Below are 13,163 nucleotides of genomic sequence, written 5' to 3' on the forward strand. Positions count from 1 at the left end.
TGGGGGGCCCACACCTGGGGAGCGGTCGCCCAGGGAGCCTGGTCCCGCATGCACATCAGCCTGCTGGAACTCAGAGCCATCCATCTGGTACTGGGCAAATTCGCCCACCTGATCATAAGAACATAAGAACAGCCCCACTGGATCAGGCCATAGGCCCATCTAGTCCAGCTTCCTGTATCTCACAGCGGCCCACCAAATGCCCCAGGGAGCACACCAGATAACAAGAGACCTCATCCTGGTGCTCTCCCCTACATCTGGCATTCTGACTTAACCCATTCCTAAAATCAGGAGGTTGCGCATACACATCATTGCTTGTACCCCATAATGGATTTTTCCTCCAGAAACTCGTCCAATCCCCTTTTAAAGGCGTCTAGGCTAGACGCCAGCACCACATCCTGTGGCAAGGAGTTCCACAGACCGACCACGCGCTGAGTAAAGAAATATTTTCTTTTGTCTGTCCTAACCCGCCCAACACTCAATTTGAGTGGATGTCCCCTGGTTCTGGTATTATGTGAGAGTGTAAAGAGCATCTCCCTATCCACTCTGTCCATCCCCTGCATAATTTTGTATGTCTCAATCATGTCCCCCCTCAAGCGTCTCTTTTCTAGGCTGAAGAGGCCCAAACGCCGTAGCCTTTCCTCATAAGGAAGGTGCCCCAGCCCCGTAATCATCTTAGTCGCTCTCTTTTGCACCTTTTCCATTTCCACTATGTCTTTTTTGAGATGCGGCGACCAGAACTGGACACAATACTCCAGGTGTGGCCTTACCATAGATTTGTACAACAGCATTATAATACTAACCGTTTTGTTCTCAATACCCTTCCTAATGATCCCAAGCATAGAATTGGCCTTCTTCACTGCTGTCGCACATTGGGTCGACACTTTCATCGACCTGTCCACCACCACCCCAAGATCTCTCTCCTGATCTGTCACAGACAGCTCAGAACGCATCAGCCTATATCTAAAGTTTTGATTTTTTGCCCCAATGTGCATGACTTTACACTTACTGACATTGAAGCGCATCTGCCATTTTGCTGCCCATTCTGCCAGTCTGGAGAGATCCTTCTGGAGCTCCTCACAATCACTTCTGGTCTTTACCACTCGGAAAAGTTTGGTGTCATCTGCAAACTTAGCCACTTCACTGCTCAACCCTGTCTCCAGGTCATTTATGAAGAGGTTGAAAAGCACCGGTCCAGGGCAAGCAAGTTCTAGTGAGTACAGACAACGTAACTGCCAAGGCCTACGTGAACAAACAAGGAGGCCTACAATCCACGGCCCTACACAAAGAGGCAGCAGCCATCAGCACTTGGGCCAAAGCCCATCTTGCAGCCATTTGGGCAGAGCACGTGGCTGGAGTGGACAATCCCGCAGTGGATTGGCTAAGCAGGCGATGGATCCTGGAGACAGAGTGGCAGCAAAACCCGCGTGTCTTCAGCCTGGTGAGGGAGAGATTCGGGACCCCATCCGTGGATTTCTATGCCATGAGAGAGAACCCACGAATCCAAAGATTCTTCGCAAGGGTCCCACAAGAGGGAGCGGAGGCCATAGAAGATCTAAGCAGCCCCTGGCCTCAGGGTCTTCTGTACACCTTTCCACCAGTTCCGCTACTGCAGCGTCTCAAGCAGCTTCGGGCTGAAGTCATTTGGATTGCTCCCAAGTGGCCCAGACTTCTGTGGTTCCCAGAGCTCCTATGCCTGTCAACACAGAACCATTGGGCAGTCCCACTATAGCAGGACCTCCTGCTCCAGGGCCCGATGGCACATCCTCAACCGCACCTCTTCAAGCTGACAGCGTGGAGGGTGAGTGGAGCATGCTAGTCAGGCTGGGGTATTCTGAAAGGGTCATGGCCACCTTGCTGGCCTCATGTAAGCCCTCCACTAGGAAGGTGTACCAGTCCACCTGGCGCACCTTTATTAGGTGGGCAGAGGCTAGGGGGGTCAGGGCAGTCATGGCTGCGGTAAAGCACGTCTTGGCCTTCCTGCAGGGGGGCCAGGACAAGGGTCTGTCCACCAACACACTCAAGAGGCAGGTGGCGGCCCTCAGCAGCATCCTGGGAGTGGGCTCAGGGGAATCCCTGCCATCCCATCCTCACGTCCGCAGGTTCCTGAGGGGGGTGGCACTGCTGAACCCCCCCCCAACGTTACGCAGGTTCCCTAGGTTCTGGAGGCCCTCACTCAGGCACCCTTCGAGCCTCTGGCCTCAGTTTCCATTAGGGAACTCACGTTCAAGGTTCTCTTCCTAGTGGTGATTACCTCAACCAGGAGGAGCTCAGAGCTTGGGGCCTTGTCCATCAACCCCAAGCTGTGCATTTTCCATAAGGACCAGGTGGTACTCCGCCTGGATCCGACCTTTGTCCCAAAGGTCAACTCCCTGTTTCACAGGGCTCAAGAACTGATTCTCCCATCCTTCTGTCCCAGGCCGGTGCACCCCAGGGAGAAGGCATGGCAGACTCTGGGCGTGCGTAGGGCCTTGCATTATTACACCAAGCGCACTAGAGACTTTAGGAAGTTGGAGTCCCTGTTCGTAACCTACAAGGGCTCCAACAAGGCCACAAGGCCTCAGCCAGCTTGCTAGCGCGTTGGTTAAAAGCATGCATATGGCTGGCCTAGCAGGCCAGAGGGGAAGCTCCCCCAGAAGGGATCACGGCTCACTCCCTCAGGAGCGCTGCCAGCTCTGCGGTGTTTGACGGGTACGCGTCCCTCATTGAAATCTGTAGGGTGGCGACGTGGTCTTTGGTCCACAACTTCGCCAAGCACTACCAGATAACCACCACCGCTTCATCGGATGCCACTGTGGGGCGTAAGGTGTTGCAACAGGTGGTGAGGCCGTGAGGCTTGTCGAGTCCGGACTGGGGAACAGGAGGGGACGCCCCCAATGTGGGAGGAGTATCCGTTCAGTGAGGTTCCGATCCTACCTTTCAGGAGGAGGGGCATCCCAGCAGTAGGAATTCCATCCTTCCTTTCCCAGAAGTGAAATTCTCAGGTAAGAAATTCCTACTTTCTAATCCTTGGATCTCAGAAAAATCCATCAATAGGATCCATACGTGGTTTATGTGCTAACCCCTCCCTCTTTGTATCAAAGAGCTGTCTTGTATTGAATGAAGGTTCTCCTACATAATCTTTGAAGGTCTTGTTTGTTGTTTGCTGATGATAATTGCAAGGATGTCGCCTTTTACATATACACAGTTCTATAGAATTTTGGCTTCTTGGTATTCCTCAGGCTCAGAACATTGCAAGTCATGTGATCTTCTACAAATCACTATCCCTTTCCTCATTTCTCATCTATGGCTAACACTTTGTGAATGCATTTTATGCTCGTCTGATAGAAAACAGGCAGGAAACAATCCTTTTTATCCATGATTATAGACTCTGTGTGCTTTAATGTTCTCCCCTTGCCTTCTTGGAAAAGGGCCTTCCCTTGCCTTTTTATCTTTGCTCTTAGATTAGTTCTCATGGCTTGAAGTAGTCAGCATGACAGATAAGGCTTGTGGACTACCCATGTCTTATGCTTAGCCTTTAGCAAAAGCAGCAGCAGTTAAGAGTCAACACTTGTTATTGTTACTTATCAGGGCTTAAAGAGGGCTTTACATTTTGACTTCATTAAAGGGAAGAAAGATACCAGAAGGGAAGCCAGGGAAATAATAAGGAAGGGTCAAAAGGTCAGAGCAAAGCATGAAGTCTGTGCACATGCATGTACGTCTTAGGTCCAGAGCTCACAAATGTTACCATCAACCCACTTGGTTGACTGAAGTTAGCATAATAAGTTCCATTGTTTTCTTGACCTTTACGTCTTCCAAGGTTTGGAATGTGCAATTTCTTTTGAAAGGTTGGATGAGCAGCTTGGGGGGTGAGAGTGGGGGTGGAATCAGGCCATTTGAACCTACTCGGTGTCATCCCATTTGTACAAGGCATTTCTTTACAGTCAATCCTCCACATACTTGAATTTGCCATTTACAAATTGACTTGAGAGCAACAGGACTGACACACCTTGTGCAACTTGCGAGGTGTGTTTCCCTTTCCGCAATCCCTGCTGTCCGTGGAAGTTTTCTGCAGCCCTCAGGAAGCCAGCAAAGGCCTTCTGGAGGCAATAGGGATTTTCAAAATGGCCCCTGAAACCAGCGCAGAGTCCGATGAAATGCCTGTAGGAAGATTCTGAAGCTTCCCACAGGCATCTCAAAAGTGCCCACGCTGGTCACGCGTGCCATTTGGAAAGTCCCTGCAGCCTTCAGGAAGCCAGCAGGGACCTTCCTAAGGTTGCAGGGACTAACACGGAGCCCTTTGTCTTTTCGTGGGCATCTTTTCGAATGTCTCTGCAGCCTTTAGGAAGGCTGCAGAAAGGTTCATGCATGGCTGTGGGAAGCTTCAGAAGCTTCCTACAGGCATTTCAAAGGGCTCCGTGGTGGACACAGGTGCCGTTTTGAAAGTTCCTGCTTCCTCCAGAAAGTATTTGCTGGCTTCCAGAGTGCAGCGGAGACCTTCCAGAGGCAGCAGGGACCTTCAAAACAGTGCTCATAACCAGCATGGAGACTTTGGAGTGTCCAGGGGAAGCAGGTAAGCAGTACCCCTCCTCCTAACCCATTGATCCCATAGGATCAATGGTTTGTTACATGCAAATTTGCAGTTTGCTACGGTTTGCAGGAACCTGTTCCAAAATGCCCACTCGGGTCCCATACTCCCAGTCCACAATGCAAATTAGAACCCCAATTTTACTCACAGACATGCATTAAAGTGGCATGTGGGAGTGGCAGGGGAAGGGATGGAATCCACCACGTAAGCACCCTGATTGTGATTACGGTCAAGTCTGGTTCAAGTATGCTGAGCAGAAACTAATCTGCATGAAGTGATCTTGAGCATGTGCCACCTCAGCCAGAAATAAATTGGAAAGCTTAAGAACATAAGAACCGCCCCACTGGATCAGGCCATAGGCCCATCGAGTCCAGCTTCCTGTATCTCACAGCGGCCCACCAAATGCCCCAGGGAGCACGCCAGATAACAAGAGACCTCATCCTGGTGCCCTCCCCTACATCTGGCATTCTGACTTAACCCATTTCTAAAATCAGGAGGTTGCGCATACACTTCATGGCTTGTACCCCATAATGGATTTTTCCTCCAGAAACTCATCCAATCCCCCTTTAAAGGCGTCTAGGCTAGATGCCAGCACCACATCCTGTGGCAAGGAGTTCCACAGACCGACCACACGCTGAGTAAAGAAATATTTTCTTTTGTCTGTCCTAACCCTCCCAACACTCAATTTTAGCGGATGTCCCCTGGTTCTGGTGTTATGTGAGAGTGTAAAGAGCATCTCCCTATCCACTCTGTCCATTCCCTGCATAATTTTGTATGTCTCAATCATGTCCCCCCTCAAGCGTCTCTTTTCTAGGCTGAAGAGGCCCAAACTCTGTAGCCTTTCCTCATAAGGAAGGTGCCCCAGCCCCGTAATCATCTTAGTCACTCTCTTTTGCCCCTTTTCCATTTCCACTATATCTTTTTTGAGATGCGGCGACCAGAACTGGACACAGTACTCCAGGTGTGGCCTTACCATAGATTTTTACAACGGCATTATAATACTAGCCGTTTTGTTCTCAATACCCTTCCTAATGATCCCAAGCATAGAATTGGCCTTCTTCACTGCCGCCGCACATTGGGTCGACACTTTCATCGACCTGTCCACCACCACCCCGAGATCTCTCTCCTGATCTGTCACAGACAGCTCAGAACCCATCAGCCTATATCTAAAGTTTTGATTTTTTCCCCCAATGTGCATGACTTTACACTTGCTGACATTGAAGCGCATCTGCCATTTTGCTGCCCATTCTGCCAGTCTGGAGAGATCCTTCTGGAGCTCTTCACAATCACTTCTGGTCTTTACCACATGGAAAAGTTTGGTGTCGTCTGCAAACTTAGCCACTTCACTGCTCAACCCTGTCTCCAGGTCATTTATGAAGAGGTTGAAAAGCACCGGTCCCAGGACAGATCCTTGGGGCACACCGCTTTTCACCTCTCTCCATTGTGAAAATTGCCCATTGACACCCACTTTCTGCTTCCTGGCCTCCAACCAGTTCTCAATCCACGAGAGGAACTGTCCTCTAATTCCCTGACTGTGGAGTTTTTTCAGTAGCCTTTGGTGAGGGACCGTGTCAAACGCCTTCTGAAAGTCCAGATATATAATGTCCACGGGTTCTCCCAAATCCACATGCCTGTTGACCTTTTCAAAGAATTCTATAAGGTTCGTGAAGCAAGACTTACCCTTACCGAAGCCATGCTGACTCTCCCTCAGCAAGGCCTGTTCGTCTAAGTGTTTTGAGATCCTATCTTTGATGAGGCATTCCACCATCTTACCCGGTATGGATGTTAGGCTGACCGGCCTATAGTTTCCCGGGTCCCCCCTCTTTCCCTTTTTAAAAATAGGCGTGACATTTGCTATCCTCCAATCTTCTGGCACCGTGGCCGTTTTGAGGGACAAGTTGCATACCTTAGTCAAGAGATCTGCAACTTCATTCTTCAATTCCTTAATAACCCTTGGGTGGATGCCATCAGGGCCCAGTGACTTATTGATCTTTAATTTATCAATGAGGTCTGAAACATCTTCTCTTTTAACCTCTATCTGACTTAACTCCTCGGTTAGGAGGGGCCGTTCGGGCAGCGGTATCTGCCCGAGGTCTTCTGCCGTGAAGACAGATGCAAAGAACTCATTTAATTTCTCTGCCATCTCTAAGTCTCCTTTTATCTCCCCTTTCCCTCCCTCACCATCCAGAGGGCCAACCGCTTCTCTGGCGGGTTTCCTGCTTCTAACATATTTGAAGAAGCTTTTATTATTCCCCTTAATGTTGCCGGCCATGCGTTCCTCATAGTCTCTCTTGGCCTCCCATATCACCTTCTTACATTTCTTTTGCCACAGTTTATGTTCCTTTTTATTCTCCTCATTAGGGCAAGACTTCCATTTACGGAAGGAAGCTTCCTTGCCCTTCACAGCCTCTCTAACTTGGCTGGTTAGCCATGCGGGCACCCTCCTGGATTTAGTGGAACCCTTCTTTCTTTGCGGTATACACCTCTGCTGGGCCTCTATTACTGTTGTTTTAAGCAGCCTCCATGCACTCTGGAGAGATTGGACTCTTTTTACCCTCCCTTTCAACCTCCTTCTAAGCCTCCTCATTTGAGGGAAGTCCGCCCGTCGGAAGTCAAGGGTTTTTGTTAGAGATTTGCCTGGTATTCTTCCCCCAACGTGCACGTCAAAACGGATCGCAGCATGATCACTGTTCCCCAATGGCTCAGTAACGTTTACATCTCTAACCAGGTCCTGCGTACCGCACAATATTAAATCCAGAGTCACCTGTCCTCTGGTGGGCTCCTTGACTAGCTGATCTAAGCCACAGTCATTTAGCACGTCAAGAAATCCGGTTTCCTTATCGTGACCAGAACACAAATTGACCCAGTCAATATGAGGATAATTGAAGTCCCCCATGATTACAACCCTGTCCCTCCTTGTCACCTCCCTGATCTGTTTCCTCATTTCAAGGTCCCCATCAGATTTCTGGTCTGGAGGACGATAGCACGCCCCCAGTATTACATCGCTGCACAAGCCTGGTAATTTAACCCACAGAGATTCTACAGTGGAGTCGGATCCACCTTCAGTCTCTACTTTGCTGGATTCTATCCCTTCCTTAACATAAAGGGCCACCCCACCTCCAACACGCCCCTGCCTGTCCCTCCTGTAGAGTTTATAGCCCGGGATTGCGGTATCCCACTGATTCTCTGCATTCCACCAGGTTTCCGTTATGCCCACTATGTCAATATTTTCCCTTGTCACCAGACATTCCAGTTCTCCCACCTTTGCTCGTAGACTTCGGGCATTCGCATAAAAGCATTTATACACGGAATGCCCCAGGATGGGCTGCTTATTTGCTCCTTTGTCCCCGCATCCTCTCATTGTGCCAAACCGTCTATCACATCCCATCACCCTACCTTTCCCAATTTCTTCTCCTACCCTGCCTTTGTCTTGTTGTTCTCTAACCTCCCCATCCTCATCCCATAGGGATGAGGAGTCCCGAACCGGATGCCCCTCGGCTCCTGTCGGCCTTCCCCCAGGGATCAGTTTAAAAGCTGCTCTGCCACCTTTTTAATGTTATGCGCCAGCAGTCTGGTTCCATTCTGGTTCAAGTGGAGCCCGTCCCTCTTGTACAGGCCCCGCTTGTCCCAAAACGTTCCCCAGTGCCTAACGAATCTAAACCCCTCCTCCCTACACCACCATCTCATCCACGCATTGAGACCCTGATCTCCGCCTGCCTAGCTGGCCCTGCGCGTGGAACAGGTAGCACTTCAGAGAACGCTACCTTTGAGGTCCTGGCTTTCAACTTCCTCCCTAAAAGCCTAAATTTGGCCTCCAGGACCTCCCAGCTACACTTGCCCACGTCGTTGGTGCCGACATGCACCACAGCCGCTACCTCTCCCCCAGCACTGTCTACTAGCCTGTCTAGACGAGAAGTGATGTCCGCAACCTTCGCACCAGGCAGGCAAGTCACCATGCGGTCCTCACATCCGTCGCAAACCCCCCTCTCTATGTTTCTAATAATCGAATCCCCCACTACAAGAAGCCCCCAACCCCCCTCCCGCCGAGGAGTATCCCGAGTGCGCTCGGATACGGGCCCATCCCCTGGAGAAGGGGTCCCCCCTAGGGGATTGTTTCCCTCCTCTCCAGGATGACGTCCTCCAGTCCCGAGACTTCCCACCCGGGCAGCCGAGGAGCTGCACGCCTGAGGTTGGGACGAAGCCTGATCGTCCCCGGAAGTCTCCCCACAGTCCTCCTCTGGCTGCCTGCGCTTCTCCAGGTCGGCCACCAAGGCTTCAAGGGAGCGGACGCGTTCCCTGAGAGCCTGGAGCTCCTTGCACCGAGGACACACCCATGACTTATGCCCCAGAGGCATATAATCATACATGTGGCACTCGATGCAGAACACTGGATAGCCCCCACCCTGCTGCTGGCTGTCTGACTGCATAGCTTTTGTTGTTGTTGTTGTTGTTTTATTTAGGGGTCCTTTTAAAAACCGTACACTGGATAGCAGCCCTTTTCTCAAGGGAAGAGGAAGGGCAGTGTATGGGGCCCTGGCCTCCTCGCCCTGCTGCTGAACTCGCCCAGATGCTAAACTCTTGTGCCTTACCTGGCACTTAGTTCCCAGAGGCACTTGGTGTCCCAGAGGCCACACGCGTCTGCAGAGAGCCTCACGCGATGGCCCACCTAGCTTTATACTCCTGGCTGGCTCCTCCCCCCTCCTTCCTTCCTGATTGAAAGGGGGCTGGCCTTCCCAGGTGAGTTTACAAAAGCTCAGGAAGGCAAATGGCTGCTGATGGGCGTGACCTACTCTGCAGGCTCCTGAATGAACTGCTTGGATTAGCCTAATGGGGCTCTTAATGGGTTGGGAATTGGCCCTTCCTAGGTTCTTTCCCTCCTAGTTCTGTTCTCTTAGGCTGGACTGTTTTTGTAACCTCAAGCTAGTTTTTATTTGGGTTTGTTTAATTATTTATTGCTCTCTAGATCCTGTGTCCCAATTTACTGACCTGTTTAGGTTATGTTCTAACTTAGATTAAGTTTAACCTGGGTTAAGTATAGGTTTAATTTAAACAAGTAGAAAAAACTGCTTTCCACTTTATCCTCCTCCCTTCCTTCGATTAGGTGCTACCTTAGGTGCAGCTAACTTTCAACTTTGATTTAAATGCCTGACCCTTGGGCTCTTACTCACGAGTAGGACTCTGCTCTTACTCACGAGTAGGACTCTGCTCCTGCTGGATGACTTTATAGTAATGTTTGTTTTAACAATCTCAAGTTGTCATAATGTGGGGTATTTTTGGAAGACCTTCAGATACCACTGCTTGCCAGGGCAGAAGTGGATGCTTTTGTGAATACTAGTGGATACTATTAGCACCTGTTACATTTCTGATATTACGCTACAGTTCTTGCTCAAGCAAGCACACTCTCTTGCCCAAAGCCACTTGAGAAGAGCACCCACTACTGGGTTGCGAGGACTTGGGCTGCTCCTGGAGTGGACAGTGGCTTTGTGCTAGTCTGTAATCCATCTGCAGTCTGGCAAGAATGTCTGTGGAATCAACACACATTATTCAGAGTGAATGACGGGCTTTCTCTTGCCACAAGGGGTGTCCCCAGTATTTTCCTTTCTCATGATCATTTCTTGCTAGTGGTTATCTGTTGCCTGCTTTTCCCTCCCAAGTCTCAACTTGCTTTGCGAAAAGTAAAAATAATTATGTGAGAGGCAGAAATTCAACATTCTCCCAGCATGGAGATTCAGAGGGGAAGCGTCACCCATTGAATTTCCACCTGCCGCAAAGTTGTCAAAGACTTGGGAGTCCTGCTAGGAAAAAATAGTATCTTGTATAAATGGTGGCTGTGCAAAATAGCACTGAACTGGCCATGTGGAGAGAGCTAACATCATGTTTAATTTACAGTGTCGGCAACTACAGTAGCGGGGTTGTGGTGTCTGGAATGCATTAGCCTTGTTTTCCCATCCTTGCAGGCACAGACAATGGCACAGTAATTGTCAGGGACCATCTCCCCTGTGGCAAGCAGTAGTTTGTCAGATCTGGGTAAGTTGTTCCCAAACATTTCTGGAGAGCCATCCAGACTAGTCAAAATAAACAGTCCCCATGGAGAGTGTCATGCGCTTCCTGGAACATCAGGAATTCTTGTTGCGGGTGGAAATGTCTATGGGGTTAAACTACCACCAGAGTCATAGTTTGCCAGATTACCCATCACAAGCAGTATAGCCTTGTGCAGATGTTACCCTGTGCACTGCCAAGCCTGGGATTGTGCCGGGGTGGTGATCGCAAGGAGAAACTCTCCCCATGTTTGGCATTTGCAGCTGCTGACAAACACTGGATGGGTGGGGGCAGCACTAAAGCACATGTCTAATTGGTGGGGAGGAGGCAAAGCAGGTGCATCATTGGCAGAGGCAGAATCAGTGTGGCATAATCCCATGTTTGTGTATTCTTATGCATGCCAAAGGCGGCATCTGCAAAGGACTTGAGTATTTTGAAGATTCCATCACTGAAATGCCATTGAGTGATCTTCCAGAGGGCAGCATAAAATGCAAAGTCCTGGTGATTTCAGTATTTAAAAATAAGATACTTAGACAAGATGTCAGGCAGCCCAGTCCTAACTAGCCTCCCCCTTGCCAATACAGCACTGCCAGTGTGGGCTCTGCCGCATCCTGTGGAGTTGTTGGAATGCTGGTGGGCAAGTTGAGGTAAGGGGACACTTGTCCCCTTGCCCCAGGGAAGCCTCAGCTGCCGCAGTGGGGCAATGTGGACCTGGGCCTGCTAAAAAAACTGGTGCATGTCTACATTGCTCCATGTTGGTAGATCTGACCTGGGAAGATCAGTGTACCACTGACACTGATCCCACCCCCAAACTGCCCATCCCCATCACTGCCCTTCCCCTGCCCTATTCCACCCCACTCCACCCCGCTTGCCTGCACTTCTTTGTTGCTCAACACAGAGCTTATCTGCTTCCAAGCACGTGACCTGCAGTGACCCTGGTGGGATGGTACAGGCCTTCCCGCCAGTGCTACTAACTTCTGTGCTGTTGCAAAAATGCTTTGCAGCATGTTTACAGCAGCCTGTGACAATGGAGCTCATGCTTCGTTGGTGCAAGTGGGGGGTAGGATTAGGCCAACGGTCTGCTAGCAAATTCTCCCATGATCTTGAGAGCCAGGATGGTGTAGTGGTTTGGGAGTTGGACTTGGGTGATCCAGGTTCAAATCCCTGCTCAGCTATGAAGCTTTCTGGGTTACCTTCACCTACCTCATAGGGTTGTTGTGAGGACAAAGGAAGAGAAGGAACACCACCCTGACCTCCTTGGCGGAAGGGTGGCATAAAAACGTGGGGGAAATTGTGATAAAATATCCCCATTGAAATGGATGGGGATATATGTGGTGATCAGTCCTGTGTGAAACAGTGCATGGGATTCCAAGAGGTGTTATTTTCAGATCAACTAATAATGGGACTAATGAGTTTGTGGTCTTCTCTGCTCCTGTTGTGTGCAAAGAGCTGAATCAGTGGGATATACTTCATCGTCAGACTGCTTCGGATTGCAGCCTAAAAACCGACCAAACATCTTCCATGTTTGTGTTCCTTAAAAAAAATAATTAAAAGGTTGTTCTCCCCTTTGCATCAGTTTCTCTAGGATTAGTTCTACTGGACCGACACTGCCTCCTGCTTCTTACAGAGAAGCTGTAAGAGCTTTGCTGAGCTTTCCAGCACTGAGCTGGACGGACAGAGTATCACTGCACTCTGCTGGAGAAGCTCTGAGCCAGATCAGGCCTCTGTGGGGCTCCCAGCTGGCTGTCACAAGGGCAGGTGTGATGGCTGAGCTGATAACCTCTGAGTTCTCCTGATCGGCTCCAGCCAGAGCTGAAGACTTCTTTATGCTTGTCAGATGCACAATTTAGGGTCTTGAACTGTACAGGCTGGAGACAGATCCTTCAGGCGGGAGGATGAGAAAGATAAACAGAGCCACCCTTGCAAAGCTCAAGTATCTATCATCATCTCCCTAGGACTATTTGTTTTCAGTTGTGAACAGTGATCAGAAATGTGGTCGCAGTCAGGTTCCTAGTAGCTTGCAATATTTCATATACAGATGGCCAAGTTTTAACATTGTCATAGCCAATAAAGTCTTTTTGTGTTACTACATTTTTTTTTTCCAGCAAAGAAGGTTCTGACAGGGAGGTAAATCTGGTTTGCCCCAGACTAAGGAGTAAAAATTCATAAAGTTTTGCTTTGGCCTTCCCAGCTCACTTTCATTATTTCTGGCCAAGAGACCTGTCATCTCTGATTTAAAAAAAGACACCTGAGTTTTCAGAGAGGCTCAAATGTGTACTCACAGGCAAAAAACCAAACCAAACCCCAGAGCAGAAACAGGTGAGAAAAATTAATCTCTCCAGATGAAGCATAAACGTTCTTGCCACATTTTAATATAGATAGCAACAGTTATTGCAATGCAAGGTGATGGCTATAAATCAATTCCAAAGACAGCTTTACAACAGCATCTGAGAGCCGTCATGTTTTTCAGTATTCAGCATGAACTAGTGCTGTGCTTGCAAAGAAAAACAAAAACATTTGGGAAGGAATGTTTGTTTTGCAGTGGTTGACCAAAAGTATT

This window comes from Tiliqua scincoides, chromosome 7 (assembly GCF_035046505.1).
Source record: "Tiliqua scincoides isolate rTilSci1 chromosome 7, rTilSci1.hap2, whole genome shotgun sequence".
Classification (NCBI taxonomy): Eukaryota; Metazoa; Chordata; class Lepidosauria; order Squamata; family Scincidae; genus Tiliqua; species Tiliqua scincoides.